This window comes from Sinocyclocheilus rhinocerous, unplaced genomic scaffold (genome assembly GCF_001515625.1).
Source record: "Sinocyclocheilus rhinocerous isolate Xijiao unplaced genomic scaffold, SAMN03320098_v1.1 scaffold287, whole genome shotgun sequence".
In the NCBI taxonomy this organism is placed as follows: domain Eukaryota; kingdom Metazoa; phylum Chordata; class Actinopteri; order Cypriniformes; family Cyprinidae; genus Sinocyclocheilus; species Sinocyclocheilus rhinocerous.
In genome coordinates this window covers 1,558,082-1,566,554 of record NW_015633524.1, presented here as the reverse complement: position 1 = coordinate 1,566,554, position 8,473 = coordinate 1,558,082, and the positions used below count along the sequence as shown (strand labels likewise).

Here is an 8,473-nt window from a genome sequence, read left to right as displayed (position 1 = left end):
AAACAGGGCAGCGGCACAATCTGATAGGACAAGGTGTGAGAGTTTGTTCCTCAATCATCCACTGATGCCCAGATGACCATAGACCACAGGTCAGTCCCTGCCACAGATACCTACAAAACAGACTTAACAAAAAGTTACATGTGCACCCAATTGTCACTTGTCAGATTGTTCTGTATAATGTCATCAAAAATTACCTTTAGGGGTACAACAGTCTGTCACTGGGACAGTACTCCGGCCTAAAGGGACAAACTTATACCTTATCTACCCTTAAAAGGTGCATGGTAGCACCTAAAAATAAGTAGAAATATGGTACTTCAATGAACCTTTTAGGGGTACAAAGGTGACCCATTAAGAGTACTTCCCCAGTGACAAGCTGTTGTACTCCTAAAGGTACAATTTTTGCACTTTTTTTCGAGAGTGTGTGAGCTTGGTAAGATATGACGAAAACAAGTCTTTGTCAGAGTCTAAGGCTGATGATACACTGGGCAACTTTTTGAGCAATGTTGCCGTCAACGGGCAACCAGGTGAGATACAGGGCCCACAACCAATCTAAAATATTCAGATAGAAATTTGTTACCCATTCTCAATGGGAAAGTGCCCAAGCAACATTGCTCAAAAAAAGTTGCATTGCAAAATTGCTCAAAAAGTTGCCCTGTGTATCATCAGCCTAAGATTTATGTTGAAGGCAGATAATTAATTGTCACTATTAAGTCACACTAAGCCAACTGATTTCTCCTTACGGCAAGGGAAATCTTTAGACTACCGAAATTTCCCAAAAACGTACAATGCCTAAATGTACTTAAAAAGACAAGAATGGGTTGCACCTTACTGCCCCACCCCCTTCCTGAATGTCTAGTGCAACAAAACATGTAGACGTTAGTATTTGTGAAGTGCTGTTTGGGATGCAAGGCGCAAACGCACTGGATGGGGTCCTCCGCTGCCTTGGGTGAGGCAGAATCTTGTTGCCTCGACAAAGGGCGGGAGGTGAGGGGTGGGAGGGGAGCATGCTCCAACGCCACTGCTGGATATTTTATTTGTCAGCACATCTATCCGTACAAGCAGGGGACCAATGGCTGCAGAGGAAGTGGTCCTTCTGTCACAGAAACAGTTGGCACAGAAGCAACATATCCAACCCCCTCCTGGTCCCTTGCCGTCATCTCCTCCCTCCCCTTCAACTCCCTCTATCTCTCGTTCTGTATCGTTTTCCTGCAAGCTCTTTCAGCCATCAATGAAATCGCAACCAACCCTGCTGTGGACTGACTCTTGCAGCTGGCTGAGCGAATCAGCAGAGTTGCAGAACATCTGCCATATCTTGCAATCACACAGATAACCCTCCTTATTCTCTATTCATACCCGTCATTCTTTGCGATATACACCTTGTATTTTCTCCTCCAGAGGTCTCTCAGCACCCCATTCTGCTTTCTCTTTTACCTCAGGATTTAAGCCTACTAGCTGTTTTCCCCTCTCTTCTCTTCTATCCCCGCTGACTCCTCCCTCCGTTGCTCTCATACTCCCTCACTCACGAACACACTTGAAAACAAGCACACATACATGCGCGCACACACATACACACACCCTCCTCCCCCATCGCTGCAGTGTCTCTTAACTGCCTTGGAGCTAACAAGAGGGGAAATAGCACACCGACAATTATAAGAGGAGGGGAGAGCACGACACAACGAAAGAGTGCCAGTGAATGAGTGCATGTGTGAGAGGAGAATCAGGCGGATCTGAGGATGTTGGCGATTCAGGACTAAGGGGACGGATCGCGTGCTCCCTCTGCCTCCCAAGCGAATGTTTGTCTGCAGTGTTGCTGGTGAATGGACGGCAAGCGGTGAAACGGTGAGGAAGCCTTTTCCTTTTTTCAGTCTTCTTTCCACACACCCTTATTCCTGTTGTTACACCAAGGGTAGCTTCTCCGTTAGCGTCCTTGGGTTTGTTTTTGGCTTGGGAAGGTGAACATGAGCGTGTTTAGCACCTCAGGTAGCAGAATGGTATTTTTTTTCTCCATCTCGGTGAGGTGATGCTCAGGGATGATGCTAAAGCAGCTCTCCTGAGCCCTGATTTGGCTAACGAGTGCATGATTGAGGACTAAACATCTTTGATGACTTGCCCATATACCATACCTAGTGATGCGGCTTGTGCAATGTTAAACAGTCACATATTATTGAATCTCAAATGGGGCAGTACACTAGGTGTAGTATGTTCATGCCATGCTCTGCTGGCTGGTGAATATAGAAGGAGCTGAATAAGGTGCACACCCCATGGAGAGACAGGGCTGCTGTTTCTGCTGGCAAGCCCCATGTCGATATTCTCCTTTCGGCCATACTCCTGGTGATCTTTCACTCCCACTGCTCCACGTTAACCAACGACACATTCGCTCCCTATCGATCGCATCGATGTGTGTGCAAGAGCAGAGTTTGTGGTCCTCCCGAAGGCAGGCCCCCTTCCTTTCCCTTCCCCAGTATGTGTCATTTGAAGCATTTTTGCCCTAACTAAAATTCCTAGGATTGTTATTAGGGCAACGAGGGCGGCATAGCCTGGTGACAGGGTTGTGCATGCATGTGTGCGAGGGAACCTGCACAGGGAGGGGTTTAGGTGGCTGGAGTGGGGGGTATAATGGTGGAGAGATAGTAGGGGCAGAGGGGCGGAGGTTGATGCGGTACACAGAATGAAAGGAGAGAGAAAGATAAAATATATCCTGCGTGAACCCCCCACAAGGAATGGATGCACAGGAAGGCCCACTGACCCATTACAAATTAAATCTCATTAAAGTCTCAATTGTTTCTCCTAGATGGCAAAGAGATTAAAGGGAAAACAAATTGCCTCTCTTGAGTAAAGAGAGTTTGCTTCTCTAGAGTTAAAGACTCCGATAATCCTGCGCTTATACCCTATCGAGTTTCTCAGCAGCGTCTCGTCTTCTAATACCAATTAAATTGAGATACAGCGTCCACATTGATATTATTGCTTTTACACTTACTCTACCTTAACAATAGTCACATTTGTCTACACTCTTAAAACAGGGAAATGTTACACCGATTCCATACAAGAACCATTTTGGGTTCCCCAAAGAACCTTTCAGTGAACAGTTCCTAAAATATTTTTTTCTTAGTATTAGAACATTTTATTCAAAGAAAATTTTTCCATTCTAAAGAACCTTTATGCAATGGTAAGGTTCCATGGAACCACAGATGCCAGTAAAGAACCATTAATTTTAAGAGTGTATTTTTGTTTTTCCAGAGGAATTTTAGGAGAAGCATCTGAGACAAAGTTGATACTTTAATAAGTTATGCTAGCTAAGTTCACTTCATTATAGCACAGTGGCACCTGTGTTGCTCAATAGAGTGCTAATACAGTAAAGATGTTTTAGTACTCACAAAGACAGGAAAACAGACTATGCAAAGATGAGCAGATACCGCCAGCGCTCCACCCCCCTACAACCCACAAACTGACCAAACTGCAGGATGATTGTGCAACATCAGCTAAGTACCAGTTAATATTTGTACATCCTGTGTTATCGTCTGATATGATGGCCGTTATGGGAGGCTTACTGTCATTTTGATACTGCTGCTCATTTGCTTATAACAACGCAAGGATAATCATGGACGTCAAAACACAGGCATCAGTGTCAGTGATATTCAAACACTATAAACGTCAACAACAAAATGATCACAATGGAAGCTTAGACTCGAATGATGATGGTTAAAAATAAACTTCACAGCTTAACTCGCTAGACTTTGTTTTCCAGGTAGCTCATCATCAACGGTGAACCGAAATCGTGCCATAAACAAAGCCGTCTAAACCACTGAACGTCAGATTGTTCATTTGGGTCATGTTTTAAAAATACCTGAGCTTGCTGCTATGATTGCAAAGCATGCATGCATACAGATTTGATCTTAATTTATATTTTACAAAAGAAAGTCGTTACATTTATTATTTAGTATGTTTCGGTCACTGAAGATATGTTGAATTCAGACTAAGAGTCTTTAGTTTGTGGGGTCCTACATGAGTCTAATGGAGACTAAAAATCCTGTCCATGTTAGTAAGAGTATGCTAGAACGGGATGCAGGAAAATAATGAGGAGAAAGAAATTTTAAGTTCAAAAACGATAGGAACATTCTTGAGAGGGAAATGCCAAAATATACACATGCTACTTTCGGAGTGAATGCTTGAATGATCATAACTGGGTTTTGGCACAACAGTAGGGGTTTGGCAAAACACCTCGCTGGTGACCTTACATGCACTGATAGCCAGCTGTTCATTCATGCTCAGACCAAATCACACATCTGCCATTGAGGATATAGTTTCTAAAGGGTACTGCTTATTAAAACAGTAATTAGTTTTATTAATCATTCCTGGTGTATTGTTTGTGGCCCCTGACTGTTTTGCAGTCAGATGTGTGACATTTTTAAAGGTTTGTGGATTAGTCAGATCTTTAATGGTGCTAAAAAGAAATGGTGATATTTTTACAGCTCAGATGTGTGGCATGTTACAAGGATGCTACTAAAAATTATACTAATGGCTCAAAAATGACAACACAACTTTAAACTTTACTTTCAGAATTATGACTATAATATGACTATGTTTCTTCTTTGTAACGAATGATTGTTCTGGTCGCTATTTTAAATCCACTTACAATGAAAGGGGACTGAATCATTCAAACCGGTTTTTAGGATTAATTGATTCATAAAACAATCTGACTCAACAGAGTCCTCATTCATCAGTGCTACTTCAAAGCTGTAAAGGCTTCAGATAACAAATCAAACTGACCACTTTAATTGAACTTTCATGCCTTTCTGAGGTTCCAGTCCCCATTTATTGTAATTTCAGGAACTAGTACATTATTTCAAATGTTTCCTTTTGTGTTCCATGGAATAAACTCAAACAGGTTTGGAACGATTGATCATTGCAATCTCACATATGACAAATAGTAATCTCTCGTTTCAGCTGGAGTTTCTCTTTAAGTGATATCATATTGAAAAAATGCAGCGTTCATATTGTGCAAGAATTGTCTTCTGACACAGATTGGCTGGAATTGGAGTATTCGGTGAAGTCAACTAAAAAGGGCTTTTCTCAGTGAGAGCATGGAAAATCCAACACTCTGACAAGTTTGGGGTCAGGAGGTGACCAGGCCCTTGTTTTATGGAAACACATGTGAGAGAGGCCCTTTGTTGAATTGAAACAAGTCATTAGCTATATCCAAGTGGTTCATTTGTAAGAAGCACTGTGGAATTCTATATGATATAGGTCACATCCAAGTCTGTTAAGGTTTAAAGATGTGTTAGATTTAAAGTAAAATCAGCTCAAATGGTCTGGGAGAAAAGTTGCTATTGAATGTTGCCCGTAGTGTTGCCATTAGTGGAACAGGCAGGTTACTGTGAACTAAACAAACAGGCCATTTTTAAGAAATATATTCCTATCTGAATATTGAGCAATGTCATTTCCCTTCTGAACAAGCCTTAGCTTCTTTATCATACATGATAAACAATGTATTGAGACTGTATGAATTATTATTTTTTTTTACATTTTTTCACATACAACTATTTATGTATACTAGATGTTTACATTTTTCAACGAAAATGTCAATTGTGTTTGCGCAAAACTATGTTCTGGCTGGTTACTTAACTCACAAGTCAAAAGACTTTGGCATTTTCACTAACACCACCTTCCCATTCATGCCGAGTTTGTGTCTGTATCACCTTTACATGTTTGCTTATTGCACCTGTATGCGTGTTCATTTACAAAGCTAAGTGATTTGGCATAAAAGCACTGTTGTCATGACATCAGCAGAATGAAATGGATCCGACTGTTAATTCTGTAGTCAAGATCACATTTCTCCTGATGGGTCGACTCAGCATTGGCTTTTGTGTACAGTCGTTGTTCTCAGCAGTTTGTTTCACAGCAGTTTTGCATTTAACAGAATGGTTTCATAATACTGTGTTGAGGTGTACAGAAGGAAGTAAGTTCGAGAACTGAAATGAAATGACTATTTTGGCTATGGAAACAATAGTCTATTGGACTTAATGTGCAGTAGATATAGGACATACACTGCTTTATTCTTATAGATAAGAATATTAACGTTAATTATAACATTTACTAATACATTATTAAAATCCAAAGTTGTATCTGTTAATATTATTTAACTGACCTCAGATAACATGAACTAGCAATGAACAGTTGTTTTTTATAGCTAACGCTGACAAAGGTAAATAAATACTTAAAAATAAAACTTTAAAAAACAAATATATTGATAATTTTTAGTTAATGTTGTAATGCTTAAACCTAATGATAACTTATTGTATATCTGTTTGTACTCTTGTAATAGTTTTTTTCCCTCACATTTCAAACAGTGTGAGAGCAGTGTAACATGCTATATATTTTATATAAAAATATTTTTATTAATTTTATTAAATGATTTTTTTTCTTCATTATTATACAATTTATAGACGTTTTAGTTTTATCCCTCATTAAGTGAAAAACTGTTTAAATCAGAATGTATTTGTCACAGTGCAGGACTATTTATGTTAAAGGTCACATATTTGACACCTTTCTGGATTTTTATTTTAAGTCTTGATGTCCTTAAGAATATATATTTGAGATATAAGTACCAAAAACCATCTCAATATATTTTTACAGCTCCTCTCTCAGGAGCTCTGCTGAGAACAGGTGGATTTTGGCCTGTCTAATTAATATTCATGAGCCTCTCCTCTGATTGGCCTGTTGTGTTCCAGATCGTCCATCCTTTGAGTGAGAGTGTAACGTTACAGGTCGGCCGATCTGGTTTCGTGGTTAAAGTTAACCTTTTCGACATGTTTCCGTGTTGTTGTTGCTCAGCAATGGCATGGACGCGATGTTGTCTGGGGGTTTGGCTAAAGGAGAGTGGGACGGTGGGCGGTGCTCGGGGTGGTGACTGAAGGCGGTGACTGTGTCGTTCTGACGTCAACTTTTTACGGAAGTCACAACGGTTCGTGAAAAATCACAGCTACTTTATGCAGGCTGTGTGCATTTTACTGTGGGCTGACTGTTTTGAAACTTATATGGTAGTTAAATAGCCCCTAGACCTCAGTTATCCTGAAAAAAGCCAGGAAATTTCAGTTTTGACAATATGGGACCTTTAAATGAGTGAAACAATGTAATTCAAAATTATACTTTTTTAACTATACAACAATGTTATTTGTTAAATACCCATATTATTTAGTGTATAATAATAATAATATACATTGATTAAGTATACATAATTTTCTTGAAGAATTTTTGTTTCACTATATCCAATAGAACTGCAAAAATAATGATAATTTCTAACAGGTTTCCTAAACACTCCCCCTTCTGCCACTGGTTGGACAAACAGATGGTCCCGCCCCCAGACTCACTCCATTGGTTGAGCCAGTGTTGACACATTGAGCTGGTTGGGGAAAAAAGAGACAGAGCCAGTCTTGACCTTTTTCAGAGATCAACCTACGAATGGCTTATTTTCAGTCGTCTCTACATATTAAACTGGGATAGGTGAAAGTGTTTAAACATCAACAGAATTAACCAGAAGAATGGAAACTCATTTGCAAATGATAGGCGCATCATGTTTTGAAACAGGTGTAAAGGTGAATGAGTTGGCATTCATTGGTCAAGCATGGCTGCATTCGACGTCTGGCTCTATCACTCGGAAATAGCGCTTGGCAGGAAGAGGAGGCACATACTCTTATCTAGGTCAGCAGGTACGAGAGAGGGACTCAGAGGCGTTTGCATCTTTTTGTGCACACATGTCACCATGGGAAGTGGTTTTAGGAGCTTTAACAATACCTGGAATAAAAACAAAAAATCCCATAATACCACAATGCATCATAATGACATATTTGGTTATAAAATCCAGCATATCGACTGGCTCATTCGCTATTTATATACACATGTGGTCATTTAATCACATTTTCTGCTTGCGTGAACCTCAACCAACTTCAATAATGACATAAAGCAGATTTGAATGTATCAGTCAGAGTTTGATGAACTGAGAGGTATTTTCATACAGATTAAACTGTTAGAGATTATGCCATTTGTAGGAATGAACTGAGAAACTCTAATATAAAGTATTGCCATCACACCCAATAGGAAACAAATCACAAACCACATGAAAATATTTGAATATTAGCTTCTTCCTAATATTTTTTTCATGAGAAAATGACTAGGGATATACAGTATATTTGTACTGTATTTATTGGTTGATATTACAGATTTTAAAAAATATATATATTATGCTTAATTATGCATGATCATTTCCGTAAATCTTCACAAAATAATTTTATAAATTTTATGATATATTTAAATGTATTATTTATATACATATTTTATTTACATATATATAATTTATTTATTCATTTTTTGCTAATTATTTTTGCGTAGTAAGAATATAGTTGTATTGAATAAATGTGAATAGCATTGTCCATATAACTTCACAAAAATAATTTGGGAAAAAAATTATATATATATA

At 39.0% G+C, this 8,473-nt stretch overlaps 1 protein-coding gene across 1 annotated transcript in view; it reads left to right on the top strand.

Annotated features, from left to right (window-relative positions):
• The first annotated feature begins 1,497 nt into the window (after window positions 1-1,497).
• The window catches only part of LOC107744122 (guanine nucleotide-binding protein G(z) subunit alpha-like), a 53,661-nt gene continuing 46,685 nt past the window's right edge, over window positions 1,498-8,473 (top strand). The window contains exon 1 of the mRNA XM_016557626.1: window positions 1,498-1,839. The gene's annotated coding sequence lies outside the window, so the exon portion shown is untranslated. The remainder of the gene's footprint in view (window positions 1,840-8,473) is intronic.